This window comes from Solenopsis invicta, chromosome 10, assembly GCF_016802725.1.
Source record: "Solenopsis invicta isolate M01_SB chromosome 10, UNIL_Sinv_3.0, whole genome shotgun sequence".
Taxonomy (NCBI): Eukaryota; Metazoa; Arthropoda; class Insecta; order Hymenoptera; family Formicidae; genus Solenopsis; species Solenopsis invicta.
Window position 1 is genome coordinate 13400921 of NC_052673.1, and position 25121 is coordinate 13426041.

A 25121-nucleotide genomic window follows, 5' to 3' on the forward strand; every position below is an offset into this window, starting at 1 on the left:
GCCATTTATTATGCGTTTATTATTTTGGTGAAATCGTAATAAAGTATGAAGCTTCTTGATTATTGAAAATTCTTATGAAAATTGCAGAGTATATTATGAAATTTTAGGAAACATAAAAAATGGTTTTGAGAATTTTATAGTTATGAAAGACGTAAAGTGCATTACGATAAAACAAAGGTGAAAGTAACAAGTTGAAAGACTCATTTTTCACGTATGCACTCGACAATATATTTTGTACTTGAATCCATCCACAAGAGATTTATTATGCAAGAGACTTTGCGCCTGCAAGTTCCACTTTTCTTAGGCTCTTTATCGCCATTATTGATTTTCGATTATCGGCCACCTAATGCATCGGACGTTTTTGGGTTAAAGACCACCAGCATCCCGTGTGCTCATCGCTTTCCGCGACTCCCGATAAGACTTTGCGATCATGCCATTAGATAGAAGAACCGTCACACTTTGGTGCAGTTGCATCCGACTGCGCCAAGAACGAATTCACGCTCCGAGAACTTGCGCTTGAAAAATAGTGGAGTGACTTCAAAAAGTTAGTTATCAGACTTGTGACTATAAAGTGAAAGCGGCAATCGTCGCGGAGATAAAAATTAAAAAAAAAGAGACATGATACACAAATAGAAATAATTGTGTATCTAAAAAAAAAATAGTGTTGAGAAATAATTTTATTACATATTGGTTTGTATTTGAAAAGAGAGAAAAATATTCTTTAACTATAGATAATGTCGAGTCTTAAAATTTACGATACAAGAGCGAGCTCTTAACTGCAGAAAATTCTTGTTGCAATCCTGTCGATGCCTTAAAGAAAGCACAGTATTATCCTAGGATTATAATCCGCGAACGCGTTTGTCAGCTTAAAAAAGAATTCTTGCCGGCGAAATAGCAGGCGTACCTAATTAGCGCGGATGATTTCCAATGTCGCGGTTCGCGCCAATGTTATTTCGGGAGGCGCGCGTTAAAACGCGCGGAGAACCGGCAGTCGGGTGACGATAAATTGCCGTAAAGATTTCGCTGTCGTCGTTAGAGCCGCCAATTAAGCGGGTGGGATAATCGGCAACCACTTCGCGATAATTTACGGAACGACGGGTGGCTAATTTGACGCGCGGGGCTGGAGGCGTGCAAAGAATCGACTTTCATTCACGGATTCACGTCAAAATTTGCTTATGACGACAATGCGAAGCAAAATGCAAGATCGTTCATTAAAAAACGAAGTTGTCAAAATTGTACGAATCATATTTGTCTAATAATTGTATAGTCCAACTTAGAGTTACTTTACAAAAATTCAATCATCTTATTCATAGTTTTACTTATCAAGATAAATCAGAGCTAAACAAAACAACTGCAAATTAATTTGGAACTTGATATGAGAAATACTGACAAACACTTGTACGAAATTTTTGCTTTAAGAAATATAAATTCAGCTTGAGCAATCTACATTTATAATTTGGAATTCTACGTAGAATATAAGCAATGCAAGTAACACGATGACATAAATAATTAGCATAAGTTTACAATTCTTACACAAATCTCGAGGATAAAATTGGCATTAATCATTATCACACGGCTCAAAGTAGCACGCGAGGCAAGCATTTAAATAATCCTAATTTAAATAAAACCTGGTCGCCCACGTTCGGGAGACTCGCAGCATCACGATACGTTTTACCAATCGTATTCTCATCGCTTTCTTCCACTCTCTCTTTTTTCCTCGAAGCGTCTGCCATCGGTCTTCAATCACGCTCGGATCTTTCGTCTCGATAGCGCGAGCGTAAGTGCAAGACGTGTCAGTGACTCTCAACCTGACACCCGCCGTCTTGGAAAGCCACGTCCCCGAAGAAGATCGATCGCATTCAGAGAGGACACTGACCTGATTTACGATGTTCCACTTCGCCGACCAGAAAAGTTCACGACAATCAACCTTCTTCTTTTAATTAAAAGACTATGTGAGCTATAAAAATATTGCGTTTTTCCTAAATCATAATTTTCCCAGCTATAAACTTTTAACTATTGTGTAATACGTTCCGGTCATAAATTCTTTCATTGCAAATATTTCTGGACCATAAAATGTTCAAATGTCTACTAAGCTAGCATGCCAATGTAACGACGTAACTCCGAAAACACAGTTTTTCAATATTTTGCGAAAGAAAATTATTGAAATTTTTTTGAATTATTTTTAAATGTGATTTTGATGTAACGATTTAATCTACTGATAATAGAGGGATAAAAGTATTAAGTATATTAAATTCTCATCAGAATTCTCTTTTTTTTGCAATTAGACAATTAGAAAAATGTCGTTGTTGTAGCAAATGAGAGCGTGTGTTATTATGCATAACGCGAGTTCGCAGAGACGCGGTTGGAACATCGCGAAAATCGCTTGTACTCCGCGACTATCTGCAAGGCAATCAATTCTCGTCATTGACGAAAGGAAGGAAGCGAGTTCGCGGATACGAGGGAAAAGGCGGAAAAAATGGAGTCTCGGCGGGCGTGACTTAATGTAGTCGAAGAAATAAACGGGGCAGCGGTATATATCAAAACGCGGACAGCCTCGTTGCGTATAAATGATATAAATAAAATCAACCTGGGAAATACCGGGGCTATTTATCATCCGGCTAAAATACCTCGTGCCTTCGTCCTCTCACGTCCCCATTAATAACGACGGGAAAAGCCATTTTCTTGGACGTAGCCTTACTTCCAGCACATTATACTTATTTCGTGAGAAAACGCGCATTTAAGAAAAGATTCTAGCGTTTAACTTAATTAAAAATGCGGTGTGCAGCAATTTTCTACGATTACGATCCACATTATCAAATGCAATACTCTGAAAATTTAAATTTATACACGGCTTTTTTATTATACGTAATAATTTACAGAAATTGTTGATGCATCCTTACATATAATACATATAATTAGTATGTTGTAATATAATCAGACGTATAGCACTTTGCGATTTAATACAATACTTGTGTAGAAAATTATATGGAGGATAATCTAGACTAGCGCGAAAGGTGAATCGCATTTACGAAAAGGAGTATTATAAAAGTCAAGAAAAGAGGTTGAGAAGAATCGAGAGAGACTGTGCCGGAGAAAAACATAATTTAGAAACTTATAATTTGATGAAGTCATAATCTAGAAAGTTTATGATTTAGAGAATTTTTAACCGGAAACTATGCTATGCTTAACAGTACTGGAAAATTGGTAGAGTTTACAATCTATAAAAGAAGGAATTCGAAAAAGGAATGAAGAACTTATTACAAGAATAAGTACGCGACTACTATTCTATCATGCGTCTATGCACATATTTGTGAGGCACCAGCATCACGAGTTTCTCAATGCATCCTCGGTTGCATGCACATACACGCGCATATGTGCGTGACAGAGAGGCCCCCGGGAAAGCCGCGAGATGACATCTGGCCAAATATTTAGGTGTCGAGATAAGAGAGATGTGTTTGTGTTGCGTTGCTTCGCTGGATATTCTCAACTAACACATGTGTTTCTTTTTTTTTCAGGTAAGCAATCTAGGACCCCCTTTATGCGCGTAAAATTGGAGGTTTCGCTGCAATATGGTAAGATAAACTTACGATATTAATAATGATAATTACCAATTATCGTTATTTCTGTTACTAAACTCGAAACATCCAATCAGCGATGCCAGTTGCGCAATGTAACATAATTTTTTTAATTTATGTTTATTTATGCAGAGTAATTTTTCTACCTATTCATCATTGAATGTCGTGATTAATTTATTAATAGTTGCACGTCACATCCTTGATGCAAAAAAATTAGAGAAAAAATATATCATATATGCTAAAGAATGTTAATAATATTTGAATATTGGCAATACAGCAAGAGTGATGGCAGCATAAATAGATTAATTAAACATGACATAAACCATTAATCAAACTTACTCGGTTGACGAAATTAATAAATCAACGTGAAATTAAAAATCCGTCACGACGGAAACAAAAAAAATGGTCGCGTAGCGTTTTATAAGGGAATCGATGTAATGCGACGGGATGAATTACGAATTATGGAACGCATTGCTCATCCGGGAGGACATCAATCCGGGATAATCGACGAGTCGCGAGATTCCTTTTTGTCGCGCGAGATGAAACATGGCGTCGGTTTGTCCTCGTCGTACGTCGGAATTTCGTTCGCTCGCCATTTGATATCCACCCCATGATTTATACTTTTAGTTTCGGCTCGTCGAAGTTCGTCTTTCGCAAAAAAAAGTATAGGAAAGCCATGATGTATCGCTCAATACAAGTTGAAATAATACCGGTTGACAAACAGAATTTTGGTCTGAAGTACGTAAACTATGCAGTGGCGCATAAATATTAATTCAGATGCAATAAGTACGTTTTTGTTCTGGTTATTGAAACTTCACGAAGCGCGCGTTATTTCATAAAACGCATCAATGAAACGCATCGTTCAATGACAATATACATATTGTATTTCTCTCGCTAATTTTATTAAATTAGATTTTATTAATTTTTTTATGTTAATACTTACAGAGATATAATTTTAACATTTATAAAAATATACATACATATACATATTTCAAATTTAAATATTTGATAAATTGAAATAAATATCGTTATAAAAACTAAATAAGAATTTACATGGATTTCTATAAATCAAAGTATAACACATATCTTTACCACTCAAAATTTATGTCTAAACTTTTTATTATAAATTATATTTCCGCAATATTATGGCGTGATTATTTCACACTTTGAGATTGATTAATTTAAATATATCTGATACGAAATATCGATCTATTGTTACGAACTCGAAACAGTGCTTAAGAAAATGCGTTTCACAAATGACGGTGAGTTCCCCGCGATCGACCGATCATAGACTTCAATCGAAAAACGATTCTATTCGATCGATATACCGGAACGATGATCGGGACATATAGGGGATCGCCGTGAGTTATCGCGTAATATTGCAGAGTTTTCGACGGCGGGAAAGAGGATAATCATAACTTCTGTGCGCGGCGTCTCCGATAATTCGACGGTTATCAAGGATCGTCTACCCCCGTTCATCGTCTACATATTTATTACGAATATTCACAAAGTTCTTCCTTATTGCATCGTACGAGCGCAGTATGGAAATGTGCGCGGCCCATCGTACCTACTGCTATCAACGTTTATGCGGCTTAATGCACGTATCAAATTCATCATTCGCCTGCATCAATCTCGCGGACGATGCATCTTCTGATCACGTGAAAATTTTTACACAAAGAAACTTAAGAAAGAAAATCATTTATTGAATATCGGATTTCAGAAAGTAATATACAAATATTACAAATTTTTAATGTTGGGACACAATTCACGTTAGTTTACTATTGATTTATTCTTATGGTCGTTATAATAGTTACAATTGATTGTTTCGATCAATAGAGATTGAGAAGTGCGAGAGAAAAGAGGGAAGAAGAGACAGACAGACAGACAGACAGACAGACAGACAGACAGAGAGAGAGAGAGAGAGAGAGAGAGAGAGAGAGAGAGATACTTGCAATAAATTAATTAATACAAATCAATTCCATTAATCAAACTTAAATATGAATTAAAAGGATATATATTGGGCACTGCGGCAAAATATATTAAAATTATATTTCTGTCTCTAATCAATTTAGTGACTTTTAAATTTATGTAAACAATCTTAATTAACGTATGAATAAAGTGTAAATACATTAAAGAATTATGAACTATATAAAAAATAGGATATTATTGAACTTGGATTATTTATAAGTTAAAGTTCATATATCGTTTATATACCAATGAATGTTTAAGTTGACATCACTGATGATTATAATTAGTTCTGCAAATAGATATTTTGTTTTAGGAATATATATCTGTACTAATCTATATCAGTCTATTCTTTGTTCAAAACAGGTATATATACTTTTGGAAATAACACTTAATTAATTTCGCTAACAATCGGTCGCGGACAAGCATTATGCAGCGGCGTTTCCCACGCCATTATCGAGCATTACAGTAGTTATCGCTGTTAGCGCAGAAGCCGACGTTGTTCGTGGAGAACATGCTCGAGGTGCGCCGTCGCAATGTATTAGCAATAAACTATATACCGAGTGCAATAACAACGGATAATAATGATCACCGTCGAGCGACTGTAACGAGCATAACGATATAATCGCCGGTGCAACAATGTTCCATCGCCGCGACTAATTATAACACTTTATCATAGCACGATTCGCGCGATGCTCCGTAACAAGAAGAGTTTGCTAGGAAGTAGGTTTCAATTGTTGGCTTTCGCTTTTAATGATACTGCGAGAACTGAACGAATCGAGAAGAATTCAAGACAAGAAAGTATTTATTAAAACGCAAAGATTAAATGATCGATAACCTTTGCAGAACATTGTTCTAAAAGTAACGAGCTAAATGCAACTATTGTAGCAACCCTGGAAGCTAGAAGAACTTTTAGGTAACAATCTTTGTACTGCTAAAATGAATTATAGAATTTTATTTTGCGAATTGTATGATGGAAATTAATTAGATGTATTTTTATAATATTTATTGTTAATCATTATTACTAATACTGAGATTTATTAATAAGAGATATTTATTTAAAGCAAATATAAGGTAAAGATTTAAAATAAGTTTACAGCATTCAATGTTACAAATTTTAAAGCTTATCAAAATTATTACACATTTACTGAATTCACAGATTGAATCTTCCAGAACTAACATATCATTTTTTTAATGAGTGAATTTAACTCATTACCGAATTTAAGATCTCTAAAATTTCATTTGATATTTTATTTGATTAGTATTACTAGTAATACTATGTGGATATATCTCTGTGCCACATTATGTTTTTATATCCACTGGGAGTTTAAAGCGTTTCGTCTTTAACTCTGCAAGCTGAAGTGTTAAGGAGCAGAACAGTACTGAATGAAAGAAGCAGCGAGGGAGCTTTTCTGGTGGGCGAAGTAATTATTCACGTGGGTAGGGACACAGGGAAGGAAAACTGCTTCAAGACGCACGAAGAAATTGCGGAAACAAACGTAGCGTTAGGGAATAAAGCATAGTGGTAGAGTGTGAGTTGAAGGCTGGGTGGATGGCAGTGAATAAGGGGATGAGGACGGAAGAAGAAATAGCGGGACAGCACGAAGGAAAGTTCTCGGAAGGATATGCGGGAAGGAAAGCTCTGAAATAAGGGAGCAAGGTGAGGGCTGAGGGATTCAAGGGGTTGTAAGATAGAACGAGCGACGCAGAAGAGGAAGACGATGGTTGTTGGAGACAGTAAAGAGGGGAAGGTGGATCTCGTGGGACTTGTACCTGCGAATGAGCCGCGACCACTTCGGTCTTCACTTTATACCGTTATACCGTTAAACATTCGATCGCGTGAATGCTTGAATGAGCATATACTCACTTTAGGATGTTTCTGACTTTGTTCTCTCCTTGAAATCTTAAATAGATAGAAATGATTAAAATGATATGTTCATAAATCAGTGACTACAAAAGTTTAAATTTCAGTTCTTGTAATTTTCTTAATATCGCTTAAAAAACTGTAGATTCTTTGCGGAATATATTAAAATTATTAAGTTAGATGCGTTTTACGTTAAATATTTTTATGTACGTTTTTTTTGTGTTTTGCACAAAATGAAGCGAATAGCGAGTGTCAACATTGTCAACAATAAATCAATCATAATTTTTTTTTTACAGGAAAACACAGGAAAATTTAAATGAATAGAAACTTTATCTTTATTGTTATTATCAGATAAATATAACTCAATGTAAAAATATAACATTTTTCCAACGTTGAAAAAAATAATAACTTTATATGTAATAATTACGTTTAATCTTATATTATTAAAAGTTAATTCAGAAATGTAAAAATATAAACAATTTAAACTAATTATTAAAACGAATTACTTGTGATGCAAACGCAAATTTGCATCAAGTTAATTTCATGAAAAAAAAATTGTAACCCAATCATTTTTAATAACATGGTGTACATCTGATTAAGCTCAAGTTAATATCTATAAAAATAACTCTCGTTATAAATATGAGGGAGGACGGTCACTCGTTTTATATAAATCTTTTTAATTATATAAATATAACTTGACAAAATATATTTTCAAAAATGTGGATATACACCATCATTTTGTAATGTATGCATGAATTTATATGAATACGACCGAATTAAAATGCTATAAGCAAAAGAGAAAATGTAAATTCCTCGTTTAATTTCGAAATATGTAATTTGTAATTATAATAATTATGCAACAAACAAAATCGATAACTTTCGTAAATACAAAGGGGAGAAAAATTTTATTTTATTTTTTTTTAAGAATTTAGCACTATCTTTCTGCTTCAAATATCCAGGCGATCCTTTTCTAAGGAAAAATATATTTTGGCGTCAAAGGTTAACATGTCGCATAAAAGAAACTTATTTGCAGCATTCTAGAAACGATTTTTCATCGGGAATGAAATCACGCAACATGCGTGTACGTATACGAGCAAATGCGCGACGAATTTCAAATATTTGCTCACGCACGTGTGAAAAGCTGCGTGAAAATTTTGTACGATTTATTTCGTCTCGGGCAAAGCGACGCGACGCACGCGTTTTATCCGTTTACGTTGGTTCTTTCGTAAGCACATAAAACTGCGACGTTGATGATTAAAAAATATTTCTCACTCAGTTTTAGTAAGATTTAAACAAATTTGTATAAATAATCTGTAAAGTTTATAATTTTGCAAACTAGCGGGAACTATTTTACATAAAAATTTTATCTCCCTTTCGTAAAAGGATTGTAACGATTTAAAATTGTACGTTTACGCTCACCGATTAATCATTTATGTTTGAGCCTTAAAATTTCCCAGTACAAATGTCACACACACATATGAAACGTATAAATACAATTGGAAAATGTTTCGAAAAATTAATAGAAATAAATTTGGGATTATTCACGCATATTTCAGAGTATTACGCGAATTAAAAATCTCAAAATATCGCCGGAATAAAACGCGCTGTTTTCCGACATTGTAAACACACATCGGTAAGCGCAAAATAAATTATTAGATTAACCGTGTCTCCAAATATTATATACCGAAATTAGCGCGCGCCAATTACGCGGGCCATCGCGTCGCCGAACAATTTCGATAAATCGCGGGAATCCGCTAATCGCTTGATATACGAGATCATATTTTACCGCGTGAGAAATTTTTCGATAAACGGAATGCATGCTCGCGTGGGGAATAATCCGCGAGGTGCTTTTCCAGACGTGCTCGGCGCGACACTCGTTAGACGCCCTTTTATTCGGTAGAGTGAACAAGTTGCCCGGCAAACAAATTCACGCAGGTTAAAATCCAACAACATGTTACATGTAAAGACCTTGATCATACATTCCGTTTAATTCTATCAGTCGCCAAATTCGAGTCGCCATGCCACGAGATTTTAAAGATAACGATATACTATCATCATATGTCGCGTGAACTTTCACTTCGCAGTGTCATATTAATAGAGATGACACACGTTTCAACTACATTGAATATATCCTAGTGTAATACATAAGAAAAGAAGGCCATAACAAAATTTAACAAAGCCAAGTAAATACAGTGATTCTAAGAGAATTAGTATAATGCAAATAATTGAATTATGAAAACGTAATACAATTTAATATTTACTTCAGAACGAATCTGGGCAAAGAGAAGAAAAAAAAAACAGATTGTTACCGTTGCGTTAAATGCACAGCTACAATTAAGTGGCCCTCCGTGAAAGCAAAAAGAGAGCGTCCCAAACAAAAGAAGAGGAAAGGTTTTCAAGGAAGTGGGCTGAAAGGTAGTAAAGGTTCATCTTTGTTAGCGGCTTTCTCGAAAAGCGAGTGGATCATAAGAGCGAGCTTTAAAGCACGCTCGTTTCTTAAATGCAGTGAGGGACGCGCCTTGGGGATTGTTGCAACCGCCGTCCCTTTGCAACCTTCCTCTCCATCCTATTCGCCACGCCGGAGAGAGCGCGGACGGTTGGCTAACTCGAGACTATAAAACTTGGTAGACGTTGTTAATGTTACATTTGCATAAATGACGACAGTCGCGGGTTAACGCGATTTCCGCGTGAACGACGGACGCCAGAAAATTGGCCGTCTCGACGACGAACGTTTCGCGCGGTGCAACGCTGATCCCAGTAATCACTCGTATTCGTTCGTTGGAGGTTCGTGATTATAAGCGACAAACGAAATTTCTTTTTATTCCTGGATTATCGGTCTTTTTGCTGGACGAAAGAGCGAGTAAACGTCTTGGAAACTCAATATTTCGCGTCGTACAGCGTTTATATTGCCATAAAATTTCGCTCCGTGAGAGTTCGGGGCAAAAGTAGTTATAGTAATCATACGCCGATCCAAGTAACAACCGCGATAACTTCGGATCGGAAGACCCTCGAATTCCCCGCGAATTAGTGCCGAGGCAGAAAAGTTCGTTATTATCAGCCATTTACTAGGAGAAACTTTGCGGAATTTCGAGGGACGCAAGAGTTTGGCGATAACCGTCGCTCCAGTCTTGCGTCGACAAAGGATAGATCGAAGTTGTCGCCGCCATGACATCGACGTGATCGCATAGCAGAACGAGGGATCGCGCTCGCTATTTTTTTTTTCTTTCTAGAATTCATATCGACAGCGCCGGCAAATCTCCATGGAGGAAACTCGGAAAACACAGCGATTTCCTCCGTCTTCTCTCTTTTCTTTCTCTCGCTCCTCCGGTATATCTCGCCCTTTTCCACGAGGAACTCCCACTGCCCATCGACTTACCATACCGAGAGTTAAATAAAATTTACTTCGCGCGACGCAGCCTCTCCACGGAATTCTACCGCATTCCGGTGGATGCTGGTGGTGCATCCGGGTTTACTGCGACGTCGATGACGCAGAAAGAGCGGACAGGGAAACGACGGTGGAACGCAGTAACGGATGTAGAGCGAGAGAAGACTGGTAGTGCTCGTGCTTTCCTCGTCGATTATCTTTTTTTTGTGCACGGTTTGAATGAGGTAATTGAATTCGTTGAACAAGTGGGACAACGTAATGATTTTTTAATAGGAAAATTAGTGGTTATTAGAGAAGCGCTGAGAAGAAACAAAATTTGTTTTTCTCTATTGAATAATTGTTATGTTGTCTTCATTTTAAAATATCCAAATATCCCAATCATCTCATTTGATTCCATTTTGGCTTAACGGACAAGCGCAGCTAAAAATAAAAGAATAATTCAAGATGGAAAGGTTATTGACTTTGAAGAATTTGTCCTCTGAAAATTTCAGTTCGAACGCTTAATAGAATTAGGAAGTTACTTAATGATTGAAAATTATAGATAGCTTTAGTAAATGAAATCTCGAGAGTACAAAAAATAATAACTTTATTATTCAATTATTTGTTCAAATGAAGCTAAATACTTAATTTGACACTGAAAGAGAGCCGTTAAAGATATATTCCACATACTAATTATTAAAAGAAAAGTAATAATGATAACTTAGAGCTATTTTTATAATATCCGGTTAACAATAAGTTAGATTATAACTATAACGTTAAAAATTGAATCAATACGTGCTTTTATAAATTTATGATTAAGTAAATTAAAAGTTATGAATATTAAGTTACACATTAAATTTAATGTGCATTAAATTTAATGTATCAATAAGTGAAAATCTTGCGCATGAAATTAATGCACTTTTAGTGCATTTTCGACAACATTAAATTTACATTAAGTGTACATTAAATGTTTTTTAAACTTGAAATTTGCTTCCGTTACATTTCATTAAATTCTGCTGTCGATTTTTAACAGTATAAATACATGAAGATTCAATGCTTTATTTTTAATATACAGTGAATATGAAATTTTGTAATATGAACTGAAGGAAAGAAATATGTTTCGCTGCTAGATTTATCTTATTCTGGCATTGACAACAAGGAATGAATGCCTTAGCCATCTGCTTGAAATGTCGCAATGCGTTGAAATTACAACTCGACCACCTTCTCTTTCATTCCGCGCTTTTATTCCCATCGCGTCGAATACCGCTTACAACTAGCTTGACCCAATTAACGATGCAGTCCGTTGCATCCGTCCGCTCAGATTCTCGACTATTCTCCGTTCCGACATAATCAGTGATACGATTTGTAATTTGCAAGAAAACAATGAGAACAATTCAGATGCTCTGAAGTAGAAACGTTCAAGTAGATCTCATTGAAATTTAAGAGAGCATGAAGCTTTGACACAACTCCTCATTATTTTTAGTCAACTATTAAGTTTATAAGCTTTAATTAAAGCGCGGCTTACAAATGCAGATCGTTTTTCAGAAAGACTTTGCTGTTTCTGCAAGATGTTACAAACTTGCTATATACTTTTTACGCAATTTCTTTAACAAATTTGAAAGAAGAATTTCTCTCTCTCTCTCTCTCTCTCTCTCTCTCTCTTTCTTAATGTTTTGAATATTTATATTATCATTAGTCGTAGTCTGCTTAATCTCTTCATCTTTTTAAATCGTATATCATTAAAAAATTCTTTATTCAGAACCGTCTCGATTCAGAACCATCTTATTTTAGTCTTCAATATCTCCAAGTGAAGGAGATACTTACATAATGTGCACATCACGAGTGAGGACCCGGACGGACAGCCGGCATTCTTGGATACCGAGATGGCGCCTAGTCATCCCGCTGAACGAGTTATTATCTCAAGCCGAATAACAGTCTCTCTGGGACTCGGGCCATTTAACGCGCGTCTTCATGGCGAACCGGCTGCATGCAGTACACTGTCTTTATATACCGTATATCACGTTTATAATATACTTTTTAATATTAATCACAATTTTGTTTCGATCAAAATTGGTATGATAACTATAAATGATTACAAATACGTGTACAAATTTGTAAACACAGTCTTCTTATAACAGTCTTCTTATAATCTGCAAAATGCCGTAATAACGTAAAGAAAATATTTTCGGAAACATGATAGTCGACTGGCTTCAGGTCAGTATCGATCATTTAATTGCTGCTTATCTAAAGTGCCGAGGAAAGCAAAGAGGCAATCTTTTCCGTCGTTGAAAACAGAACCGAAAATGAACGTCTACGAAAGTTCCCAAATATTTTCCCAAGCGTACCGTTGAGCCTCGGGCGCGGAAATATGTGCAGGTGGCAGGTGACCGCCGGTGTTTCAGACAGGTTCGTGTTTCTGATCCTTCTTCGTGCCGCAGTAAATCGAAGCGGCTGGTTTTGACTCGTTACCCCTTTCGAGGCGCGAGTGTGACTCCGGAATATTCTTTTTTGCAACAAGCTCCGCATGTTATTTTTCCTTTTTCATTTAATTTCATGTAAATTAAAACGTACAATAAGATGGGAAAATGTTTGTTGTATTTGTAAAAATGATGAAATCATGGCGAGACGAGTTTAGGTGGCCGACCGTTTTCTTTTTTCTACAATCCAGTTATTTTGTAATACGTCATTTGCCTAATACATCGGCGCATTCTCGCTATTTCTCCGCGCGCCAACCAAGGACTATCTCCGGTGAAGGCGGAGGTCTATATTGCAGTTAATCTATGTTCCGATTGTATCTGCTCATTGGGTTACGAAGTACCCGGGCATGGGCCTCCGGACATTAACTGCCGTTGTTACTGCCTGCAACGATCGCAGATACCGGCAGTTTCACCGTATTCGCCCCCGTGTCTCGTATGTTTGCATAGGAGCAGTCTGCGGAGTAGTCTGATCGATAGAATGGAATGGAGAGGAAGATCGCTGCGTACGTATACGGGAGAGAGAAGTCGATAGCGCTGATATTAAATTTCGCGAAATGTGAACTGTCAAAGAACTTGTGCTCATTGACAATCGCACAAATTAGTGCCTTCCAACGCACTCGAACTGATTTAAAGTTGACAACTTTGGAATTAAGTGACATGAGTCTTAACGAATTTTACATCACGTAAACGGGTGCATTTAATAATAAGGAATGTGTTTACGTTGTTGGTTAAAGACAAAATGAATCGCTTCTGGTATTTTGTACGCCATTAAGGGATGATTGGTGGTTTTAAGAGCGACACGCACAAATCTCACGTGCAGTCGAATTCGAGTCGTAATTCTCGGGACGTCTAGGATTCCCCCTTAAACTCAAATGCGTCAAGTTGCAGGGCGAGACGTGGGATTAATTACCGTATAGCCAGACGGAATGCCTTGGTAGCAACACGAGCGCGAGAACAGTTGCATAGGAAGGCATCCTGCGGCAGTAGTTCACCAACTTTGGACTACGCCCTGAAATACACAATGTTGGCCGTTACTTCGCACGAATCTGAATCTGATTAATAATCCGACGAACGAATTATTGTCTCATTGCCATTCGGATCGCCTCTGAATTTATTCAAACTGCATTACGCCACGATTTAAAAGCTGATACAATTGTGATGATATCGTAAAAATTTATTTTGCAGACGGATTGATTCGTGATAATCGATTCGTAATTAATTTTTTAGAGATTTTTAGAAAAATATATTTACCACAGAAAAGTTAATATTAGTTTTTAATGTTTGTACTTTATTGATCATAACAAACTGCTTTATATTTATAATTGGGTCAACTGCAGATTAAATTTTATGAAATACTGTAAAAATGTATAGAATTAATGTTACATAATCTAAGATTATGCACAGAAGTTATATGTGAATTTATTGCATTTATAAATTTAAATATTAAATTTATTTCTCTTTTATTATTTTGTACATTTTATCGTAAATAAATTTAAATAAATGTTATTTTGTAGATAAAATAAAATTGTTTTTTGTTGGGACGCGAGTTATAATTCCAGTAGATTTATTTTTAATCATTTGTTTTTAATTAAAATGTTTCCTACTAAGATTATAATTGATACCTCAATCCAAAATAATTCGTTATGTAAATTTATTTTGTGAACAAAGCAAAGCATTTATTCTTCTCTTCTTTTCCCAATATAACATTTAATTTTGTCACTCATTAGATTTCAATAAAATTTTTCATCGCCAGGAGAAATTTTTCACATTTCAATGTGAAAAAATTCTCCTGTGGACGGAATACATTAAAGGTAATTTAAAAAAAATCAACAAAGACTTAAAAAAAATGAAAGTGTATATACTTGATGCAAGAAAAACAGAAACGGAAACTCATCGAGCCTTTTTTCACCCTAAGAATTTCGAAAAGCATAGCATTGAATTTTTGCACATGTTAATTTTTAATATTGTTAATTAAAAAGATAATTACTCAAGATTTTTTTTTATCAATATTCTATTTTTCTTCTTCTGAAGAGTAATGAGTTATCTCTTTCTCTCTCATGGCTAGTCAGGTGGTCGTCTTATCTCTTAGAAAGGTCCTTCGGCTTTAATTGCGCTAGTCAATTCTCCGACCACAACGGAGCCGCCGTTGGCCCTTTGCCTATCTTCCATCATCTTCCTCTAATCCCTACGGTCACCTAGACTGTAGACTCACTGTATCGTCGCCGATGTTATACTTGGGGAATTCGAGGACCGAACGAATCTCCCGTGAGAATGACGTGGTGAATAGTGAACGTCTTTGTCGTAGGATTAAAGGGCGACGCATCAATTGACTCGGGTGAACTGAGTATATCTCATAAGTTAATCTTTTTGTTCCTACGGCTCCCCGATTGAAATCGCATCTATCATATCTTACATTAATTTCAAATAAATTACACTAAATTAGACGAATCGAAGGAAATATTTTCTTCTGTTTTTGCCTAGTTGAAATTTAAATGAGACATAATGTAGAGTATAATGTCACATTAAAAAAAAGATAAATTAAATGTTGAAATATGATAAACTTAAGATAAGAGGCGGATATATTAATTAAAATGCTGTATCATTTTAATAGTTAGCTATCGTTTGTGCAACTTTATTCAAATAATTTTTGTATCAAAATCTGACATCGTAAGGATTCCGAAATAATAAACTGATTTAGAAATACCTTTGACCTTTACCATGTTTATTACTTTTATCATGTTACCTTGTCTATTATGTCAAGTGACAATTTTATCGATATCCAAAAAAAATCTATTACAACGTGAAACGCAGTAGCCAAAGGTAGAGAGATCAGACAGAGATATTTTTTTTTGTAAATCGCTGCATTAGAAGAGGGCTTTGGGCGCCGTGAAATCCAATATCATTGGTAACCAGCTGAAACGCCGATCCTCGTTAGGGGATATCGAATGGATCGCCGCCACGCGGTTCGTTTGTTTTATTTTAATCGGGAAATACGCAGGGAGGTGCGTATGCTTTTCCGTCGATCGCGCGGCTAGCCGTAACGATTTTTCGATACGGCTTTTTCGTGGCGTTCAAAATATTTGCTAATGAAGGGTATTGTGCCTAGGTGTGTCGAAGCAACAAGGCGAACTCGCGCGCTTTAATTCTCGGCTGATGTGGCTTTGAATCAACGCGACCGGGCCAGGAAGGGCTTTGTATTAACGTTACAAAAAATTTACATAGGAAATTGTTAAAACTAACTTTTTTGCACATCTTTATCTCGCTTGTTACCGATATTTTTGTTTTATTATATTACGTTTGTAATTAGTCATACTCGTTTGAAATTCATTCGATTTGTTTTCATTCTTAAAGATGGAATATCGACACGAAATTTCTACAGTGAAAATTATTTCACGAAAACTTTTACGAGGAAATAATCGTACATTATTATTGTATACGATTTTCTTATGCCTCTTCAAGCTACCGACTTGTACTGGATCGAAGCTTCTTTTTACTGTAACGCACTTTTATTATTATTTAGGTTTATATGCGCGATGCAGTACTAACACCCGACGCGCGAATTTCCACAGCGCGAGGACGAGAACGTAAAGTTGCTTTTGCCGTACCGAAACCGCAGCAAGACGAGCAAAAAAAGCCACGCGCATAATTCAGCAGGTCGCCCCTTTCGCGAGGATCGTCCTCAGCAAGACTTGCAGACGGCTTTTTCTGCAACGGCGAGGTGTACATCGGTACGCCGGTACTTAATCCGCGCGCTAATTAAATCACAAAAGAGGGAGAGTCACTTCGCCTTTGTCCCCCGCGTCTGTGATTCCGGCAGAGCGAAAGCAAAACGAGCGAAAGGGATGCATTGAGAAAACAGGAGAAAGGAGATGGGAAGAGAGAGAGAAGAGAGTCTCGTCTGTCCCTCTCGACATGATCGCATAAATTATTTGCGAGGCGGCATGACGATTTGGCCGCGACCGAATCTCGATATGAATCGCGGTAATCGCGCTAATGGAACTCGATTCGCCGACGAGAATGCGAGAGAGAGCCTTCGGCCCACGCACTGAAAAATTGAAAAGTCAACACGAATTACGCGATCGTATCTTTTCAGAATTTAGTATAGGTGTTTCCGACGATGTAACTTCGCAATCAACACACGTGGTAACCTTGTTGCCGATACGAGCGCGGTCAGCTTTATTCCAGTGAAATTAAATCAACATGCAGCAATCAAGGTGCGTTAGCGATTTCGTGTTCGTAGATTCCATCGAGTATATATTAACGCAATTGGTCAACGGTACGTAATATACCAGTGCCATTAGCCGAACAAAAATTAATGGCTTACATATTTTGAAAGCTTGATATAAATTTAAAAAATTGTTTATACAAATAGATAGTATTTTGTCTTAAGAATCATTTGCAGCACGAAAAGATATATATTTCAAAATATAATTATTAATCTAATAACACAAATAAAAAACTCGTGATATTAAATATCTATTGTATTTTATGAAAATTATTGTATAATTGTTACGTTAAACAAGCTATATATTTTTCTAAATATTTACACAGGTTGAGAATCTCACGAAACATTATGTTATGAGGCATTGATTAATTCCGCAATATTAATTCCGACTTCGATGCACGGCATCATCGACTTCGTACCTCTTGTATCTCTTAATCTCACGCGATTCTCCGAACATGCTTCTATCGTTCGGTATATGGACTCGAATTATTCACCGACTGCGTCGGAGCATTGCACTCATTTCGATGACGAACGAGCTTCGAGCATCAATTCGCGGCTGCGCTTAATCGTGCTCGCGAATTTATGAATTATTTCACCGCGCGATGCGACACACCGCATGAAAAAACATATCGCTCGAGTGTTTCGTCAATATTAGGATAGTATGTTAATTCTGCCGACTATAAAGTGATTTAAGAATACACCGTATGTTTGCGCTTACTTTCGGTAAATTTCAAAACTCTCAATGCTGTGAGAGAATCATATAATAATAATTTATTTCCAAGCGAGTACGACAACATGTCTTTATTGCTAATTTAATTGCTAATTCGTATCAATATTCTACAGAAAAATACACGAGTCAGTTATGCATATGCGAGAATGCGGTTAACCATTAGCTCATCTAATACACCTTACAATTGTCTTTAATGGTCAATAAAATCAAAGATACTTCTTATGATTTATGTCGAAACATAAATTCAAATGCAAATTTCTTAGAGTATAATATTGTCTCAAAAATAGATAATTACAGAATAAAAATTTACGAAAGGAATAATTTATAGCGTTAAAAAAGAAAGATATATATTCTTCAATTAATTTCTGAATTAATTTTAGAAATAAATATAAACTATACATGAAGCTAATAATTTTTTAAATTTAAGAGATGAAGAGGACAATTTTTGAGTTTGTAAAAAAAAGGAGACTAAATTTTATTGTATAAATGTTGTTTCTTTTACCGTAAAATAATAAAGCAGTTATTTAGTAACGCTATGGCAACACTTGCAGCATGAACGCATTCAAATATATCACGATACACATAAAAACTATATGGGAACACGTGTCGATTATTCTCGCACCATTATCTAAGCGTTTAATGCGCTACCAAAAATTGCATATTTGGGTCACCAATCAAGAAGGGCCGCTCCATCCATCTGCATACGTAGGTACATCTGTAATGGCAGACCGTACACGCCTTCGCATAATAGCAGTGATGCATTATGCATTATGCGTATGGATGCCTCGCGCCCTTTTGATGATTCGGAAAATCACGGTGGGTAGACAGGTCTATGCCCCGTTCACCGTCTGTTTCTCCTTGCACGAGCGAGTACGTCTATGAAAGCGAGTGCGAGAGTCTTCTTGTCTACGCGAGAGCGAGTCAACTCGAGCGCGAAAGCGCTCCGATCGACTCGATTGAGTCGTCGCCGGAGGATCATATTTTTATCGCCACGCTGCGCTTTGTTCCGCCGAGCGCATCGCCGAGTGCATCATCGCTCGTCTCTACGCTTCGATGCGCCCGGAGATTCGATTTCTGTTATCGCAGACGCGCTGGAAATTAATCGGAAGCAGTGAGGATTGCACGCTGCGTTAATTGCTATAACGTGTCCTCGAGAATATTCCGTTATTTAAGAAACTCAGAGCTATCTGCGGAGGTGTCCCGAAGCTATCGCGCTTTTCTTCAACTATAAAATATAATTTTTTGTTAAAGAAAAATTTGATGAGACGCTTAATTATGAAGTTGCCTAACGTTGGAAATTACAACGTCAAAAGAGTAATTGAATAAAGAAACTTTGTTTTCCAGTTAGTTTAAGCTGCACTTTATCTTAAGCAAGATTTAATTAAAATCTTAATTACTAAAGCATTTAATGCTAAAAATTAAAGATAGATTTTTAACATTAGAAAAGATACACTTTAGTACGAGGAAGACTTTTCAAATTTATCACGAAATTCACGATTAAAAGGACATTTATTCATCCAGTTAATAACAACAAAATCTATTTTTGTTTTATTGCAACATCGAATCGTAACAGTACAAAAACTTTTAATAATAAATTGGAAATGATAGAAAAATAAACTTTAATAAAATTTGAAAAAGAAACGAGACAATGCAGAATTGATAACATGTACGAAAATGTTCAAATCAGAAACGTATAAACGAATTCCAATGATATATCCACTAGAATTACAAATAGATCGTTCTATTAAAAGAATATTTTTGTGTTACGCCCGCACAATGGTTGAATAGGCTCGACATTGCATGCGCTCGCTGCAGTTGCATCGTCGTGCTGCACCGAGCTAACAGAAGCGGCGCGAACAATGGGGTTATTTTTAAAAACGCGGCGCTGTCGATTGCGAAAAAAAAATATTCTTTCAAATTAACGCGATGCCGACCGAAAGTTGTTTTTCAATGCGGACTGTCAATTCTGATGGATTGTGAGCGGATAAACGCTGCGTGGCGTTGCAATAATCAGTGACGATAATGCAATCGTATCGGAATCGACAAAAAATTGGCAATGCCATTAAAATGCAATATACCGATAACGGTATCGTTTCTGCTGTTTTCGATCTAAAATATCGTGCAATATCAATATATTTTGTGCTCGATATTTGTGGAAATAATGCATATTTGAAGAAAATATCACTTGCAAAAATGCAAGTCGATTTCAGTTGCTCGGTTCAAAAATGATTAAAATTAAAGTTGGTTTTCGAAAATTTTGAAGCAATATACGATTTTGAAAACATTCTAGAACGTTGCCGAAAGCAACATGTGAATTTCCTTTTTTATTCCCGGATAAAATGTATTTTTTTAGTTAAAAATTTAAACTCATCAGATTTTATACTTGTACATTAGTAGAATGATGGAACGCCATTTTGAAGAAAACACGACACTTTATCAGACACTTTATATAATTAAACCATTCGTTTGTCAAGCGCATTACGAGGTTTTGCAAACTTTGTGCAATTTTCTCGCGAGGATAACGTCATCTTGCGTAAGCTGCATGGAATGCGTGTAGGTGCTGCACGCACGCACGCACGCACGCACGCATGTACGCAAGAAAGTGCTCGTAGAATCCGCGATGAGTGTGTGTATATAAAATGAGATCCTACGATGGCGATGCACATCCGCCTCGACATCGTTGTAATGTACGAAGATCCGTCCGCGGAACGCGTGATTAATTAAGATTAATAAATGTTAACTATGTAGGAATGTAGAAAATAGTATTACCTGCAATTATCTATTTTTATGCAAGTAATGGAGAAGATTTAATCATTGTTTTTATAAAATAATTTATCTTTGAATTCTTTTTAGTACTCTTGGCAAAGTTCAAGTATTTTTCAAAGAATAAAATAAAAGAAAAAGAAAAAGAGAGAGAGTCAGAGAGAGAGAGAGAGAGTGTCTTGTAATTGCATTATTCATTTTGAATTTTAAACACAATGATTCTTTCATATTCTACATATATGAACGTATGTAATAAGACTTTTATTTTACCTATCGAAAAATTCTTTTGAATTGATTTATACTTTGATAGATTTGTATATTTATTATGAATTCTCTTCTCTCTTTTTTATTTCTCGTGAATCTTTCATTTTGATTTATTGTTACGTTATTCAAAACATTTTTTTCTGATTTCGTAACATGTTTATGTAATATGCAATATGCATAACAGAAAATATAGAAAGAGTTTCAACAAATCTAGGATCTGACCTGCGCCGAATATGGTGCCACGTTGTTGCGCACTTTAGATACGTACGACACGGAAGACCTTGTCCGCCAGGACTACCTATCCCCGTTCTGCCTACGCACGAGACGGCCAAGGCTCCAGAAAAAAGGAATAACTCGAAAAAAAAATCGTGCCAAGGTCTCTGCACCAGCGATAAAACGCATCTTAAAAGACTTGAAAACTCGTGCTTTTCCTCCCGGACGATTTTCATGGAATAAATCCTTTTTGACTACAATCTTTACGCTTCTAGAATATATACACAGGAAGAACAGATTTTTGCTAAAGTAATTAAACATTTTTTTTTATAATTTAGCTGAATACAGATTCAAAAATAATTTTGTTGAACTGTCAAAATAATTATGTGGAACACTCAAATTGGTTACTTTAATATCAAAACTTTTTGCAGCATCACTCGTCATGCTTAGACTTCCTTCATAACGGTCCAACAAAAATTATTTTTAGATCTGCATCTAGCGAAATTTCGAGATTCAGCAAAACCGTTTTTTCCATGCAAACATACATAAGAGAACAATTGTTATATCAAATATTGAATACATAATGAATGCACACATTTCTGTTTACAACACGTCAAAATCGCGCGAAGCTATTTTGCGTAATTTTCGCTCCGTACGGAATATGCATAATTAGCCATGCCGACCGTCATGTTAAAGACAGCGGAAACAGTCGCGATTGTGCAGACGCGAAACGAGAGCCGGCGTGGCGCGGAGCGGCGGTAACGAAAAACAGACACCCGCGACTTCTTATTTAGCGTACGTCGCCTCTCGCGAGTGCATTCGTTATTTCGCGCGCGATGCTATTTGCATTTATTCCTACATGCAAATAGGCGCCGGTTGGACAGGATAAACATGCTGAAGAAACAAACGTGAGGAGGCGAGATGGCCGGAATACGTGACGCGTACCTCTAAGCTCTGAAAAATTCTCCCGGCTAGCGCGCGCACCGGGAAGTTCTTCCGCGCGGAAATTAATATTAGCAGAAAATAAAGCAAAGACCACACACTACCCGGCACGTAGCAGCGAGCGTGTCATCGTCTTAATGTTTGCGAAAAGGATTCCCGCCGCGGAGAGAAAGGGGGCGAGCAGAATGACGCGGTTTGTTTACTCGCTATGTACTTTGTGGAGCTGCTCGCAACACGCAAATGCATCGTTTTCTGCACAAGCGTCGTGAATCTAAATCGTGCTCGCGTTGAGATTCTGGATGGAGAATCTCCAATATCTTAAGTAAAAGAAAATAAGGAGAAAGTAATCCGTGATAAGAATTAAATTTATGCCTTGTCAAAGATAATCCCTTAATTTTCTGAAATTTATATAAATTGCATGTACGTACAAATTCAATTTGTGAGAATTAATTTTGTTTATCTCCGTTAAAAGTGTACAATATGTAAGGCATGTAATCATTCTCGCAAAAGCGAGCCGTGGAGAGAGAAAGAGAGAGAATCAGGACTTGCTTAGTGTTAAGATAAAGAAAAAGTTTCTCCCTTCGCTCATTCTTTCTCGGGAGATCGTTGGTTTCGCGGGGCATCATTGAGAAGAAAGTAACTTTTCCAGCGTCTCTTGCGCAATTATATCAAACTACTATAACAGCTCTTCAGGGCACACAAAACGCTTGTATGCACTGGCGTGCGTTTAAAGCGTTGGAGAAGGAAGAAACGGGTGGGATGTCGACTAAAGGTCGGAAAAAGGGGACACGGTGGAGTAGTATAATTATAGTTTTAACATTCCTTAAAGCTCGTATTTTAAGCACACTAACATCTCTTTGTTTCACATCCTGCCTTTTTTCTCAAAGAAATGCAGATTCTTTAGATTTTAGATAAGATTCCGTTGACCTGCGAAGAAATATTAATTTGCTAAAATTTCATTTAAAAAAACGACTTTCAATTTTATTTATTGAGTAATCTGTGTAACTATTATAATCAGTATAATTATTTAATTGATAGTTACGTTTCTTTAGAATATTAAAAATTTTCGATGAAGCAAATTTCTCAATATGTAAATATAGAACAAAAATATTTTCCTTCGATTTTTAAATTAACCTTGTTTTAAAATCATTTTAACATTTAGGAGATTATATATTATACCCAATTATTGTATTAAGATAAAAAATTCAAATTGCCAAATGAAATATCGTTTAAGTGAAACTTTATATAACTCAATCGTTAGGTTACAAAGTGTTTTCCCGAGATCTTGCGCGGGTTTTCTGAAATAGTCCAACTGCACTGCAATTATCGTCGTTAATCGAGTCACACCTCTGTCTACTTTAACCATATTCCTGAACAACTTTCACAGGCGTCGTGAATGACATCACGCATGATCGTTAATAGCGAATGGCATTCACGGAAATTATGGTTACGGAATCTACTTAACCTTTTCGAATGTTGTAATCGATAAATTGTACGATGCAATCGCTCGTCGCTCTTGCCGATGCCGCGGATTATAAATCACGCATGTAGCGATAACTAATCGAATCGTTTATCGCGGGTAGTGGTCAAGCTCTGGAACAGGATGAATTCAAACGGGATACGAGTGCGAATTGACACGATACGCCAATAACGACGAGATTTTCGGAAAATTCGGAATACATCACTGTCAAGATAAACTGCTCAATCGTGGGGAGTGCAACGTTCATTTCAGTCGTGCAATGATTGAGAGCAAAATCGATCTTTGCATGCTCGTCGCTCAAAAACTTCCGAGGGGCCACTCTATTTCTCGGCAATCGCCATCGGAAATTCGAGAGATCGTCAAGCACTTGCGGCGTTCCAGCGAGCTCCCGCCTTGTAAGTTTTACGATACTTTAGAGGGGCACGCGATCGTACATTACGCCGCATCGACGATGTACCGCCGCGGCACTCCATAATTTTTTACGTTGCCCCGAATGCTCTTAAATTAATCAACTCCCACACAGGGAGTTTCAGCGCGCGCACTGCGAGCTGCAGATATTTTACAGCGATTTTAAAAGAGATCGGGAATATCGTGTCGATTTATTAAACTAAAATAAAATCTCAGTCGATTGTTACTTTTCTTTTAAATTCTACCAATATTGAGAAACTAATTCTCAAAATTAATATTCCCAAATTAACATTCTCTCAAAAGTATATTATTCAATGGCACGAATATTAAAAGGTAGATAAGATGATTTATAGTAAAATATTTAATTTTTTTTTTAATAAAAATTTTACAAAAACCACTTTTGGGTTTTATGGAAGATATTTATCGATATTTTTATGTAACATAAAATTTAAAGTTTTTTTAAGTAATACCATGAATAAATAGAAGATTAAATTTAGAAATAATTAGAATTTTGTCGCACGGGATTTGCTATCCTTACATTTGTATGAATGACGTGAAAGCAATTCTCGTAACGAATACGAGCAAAGCACAAAGTAAAGCGACATCTGCCGTTGTTGTTAGCAATTAACAATGGCGTCAGTGTGTTATTAGGGTTGAAAAAAAAGAGGAGGTTATTCATGTATGTTGTACCACGCGTGGGTTACGCCCGATAAACTATACGGAAGACACGTTATGGCGCTGGCACATGCACGTCGATTCGATCTGGCGCCGCACCCTAGCACGAACTAATAATTAGACACCTTTATGCAATTCCACCCAGTTTTCTACTACTCAATTCCGAGGGGTGAGAA

General features: G+C 36.5%; 1 protein-coding gene across 10 annotated transcripts in view; it reads left to right on the plus strand.

The window, feature by feature from the left end:
- Positions 1–25121, plus strand: part of LOC105193213 (latrophilin Cirl) — an 803058-nt gene that overhangs the window by 689169 nt on the left and 88768 nt on the right. The window lies entirely within an intron of this gene.